We start from the raw sequence: 1,892 nt of genomic DNA on the forward strand, positions 1-1,892 counted from the left end.
TGTCCTTGCCCCTGGGCCGGTGTGCCTATTTAGTCTTGGATGCATGGTTGAGCTACATGTATTATTGCTTGTTTATGGGCCTGTCTAATCTTTGACTGAAGGATGAACCTCAGGAGTGACTTCAGTACTGAGTTAAAACAGTGTCTGGGGGCCATAGTGTCAAGGTTTCTCCAGTCTCTGAGTAAGTCTGATTTTTTTTTAAGTTAGACTTTTGTTCTACATTTTTCTCCAGCTCTATCCGGGACCCTCTGTTGTGATTCCTGTCAGAGCAGTTGTGATGGTAGCCAGGCACCATCTAGTTGTGCTGGACTCAGTCTGGTGGAGGCCGTGGTAGTTGTGGTCCATTAGTCCTTTGGACTAATCTTTCCCTTGTGTCTTTGGTTTTCTTCCTTCTCCCTTGCTCCAGACAGGGTGGGACCAGTGGAGTATCTTAGATGGTCACTCACATGCTTTTAAGACCCGAGACACTACTCACCAAAATAAGATGAAGAATATTTTCTTTATAAACTATATTATGCCAATTGAGCTAGATGTCCCACAAGACCATGGTCCCCAGCCCTCAGCCCAGTAATTTGGTCCCTCAGGGAGTATGGATGTGTATGAAGCTTCTATGACTTTGCCTTGGTCAAGTTGTGCTGACTTCCCCAGTATCGTGTACCTTTCACCAAAGTTACCACTTATCTGTCGTGTAAAACCGGTTGCCATCCAGTAGATTCCGACTCATAGCAACTCTATAGGACAAAGTAGAACAGCCCCATAGGGTTTCCAAGGACCGACTGATGGATTCGAACTGCTGACCTTTGCCAAACGCTCAACCACTGTGCCACCAGGGCCTCTATTGTCTAGTAAGTGTTTTTCCTCCCACCACTCCCCTCCCTTATAAGCATCAAAGATTATCTCTTTCTGTGTGTACCTTTTCAGGAGTTTTTATAGTGGTGGTCTCATAAGTATTTGTCCTTTTGTGATTGACTTACTTTACTCAGCATAATGCCCTCCAGATTCATCCATGTTGTGAGATGTTTCTTAGGTTCATCATTGTTCTTTATTGTTGAGTAGTATCCCATTGTGTGTATGTAGCATAGTTTGTTTATCCATTTATCTCTTGATAGGCACCTAGGTTGTTTCCAAATTTTTGCTATTGTGAATAATACTGCAATGAACATGGGTGTGTAAATGTCTATTCGTGTGACGGCTCTTATTTCTCTAGGACATATTTCTAGGAGTGGGATTGCTGGATCATATGGTATTTTTATTTAGAACACTCTTAGACATTATCCCTGAAATTTGCCTCTAAAAGCGCCATATCATTTTCTAAAACTGTTGTATCATTTTGCATTCCCACTAGCAGTGCATAAGAGTTCCAATAACCCCACAGCCTCTCCAACATTTGTTATTTTCTGTTTTTTGTTTTTGTTTTTTTGTTTGTGCCTGTAATGTCAGGGTGAGATGGTATATCATTGTAGTTTTGATTTACATTTCTCTAATGGCTAGTGATTGAGAGCATTTCCTCACGTGTCTGTTAGCCACCTGAATGTCTTCTTTGGTGAAGTGTCTGTTCATATCCTTTGCCCATTTTTTAATTGGATTTTTTGTCTTTTTGTTGTAGAGGTGTTGGATTTTCTTTTAGATTTTAGAGATTAGACCTTTGTCGGATATGTCATAGCCAAAAAAATTTTCCCAGTCTGTAGGTTCTTCTTTTACTCTTTTGATGAAGTCTTTTGATGAGCCTAAGTGTTTAATTTTTAGGAGCTCCCAGTCACCTAGTTTACCTTCTGGTGTTTGTGTATCGTTAGTTATGCTCCCTGGCCTTGTTCTGACTGATAATGTTGAGATTTTCCATCGTCTCTTTCCACAGATGTAGTCGATTTGATTCCTGTGTTTTCCATCCAGTG

This window comes from Trichechus manatus, unplaced genomic scaffold, assembly GCF_000243295.1.
Source record: "Trichechus manatus latirostris isolate Lorelei unplaced genomic scaffold, TriManLat1.0 scaffold00141, whole genome shotgun sequence".
Lineage (NCBI taxonomy): Eukaryota > Metazoa > Chordata > Mammalia > Sirenia > Trichechidae > Trichechus > Trichechus manatus.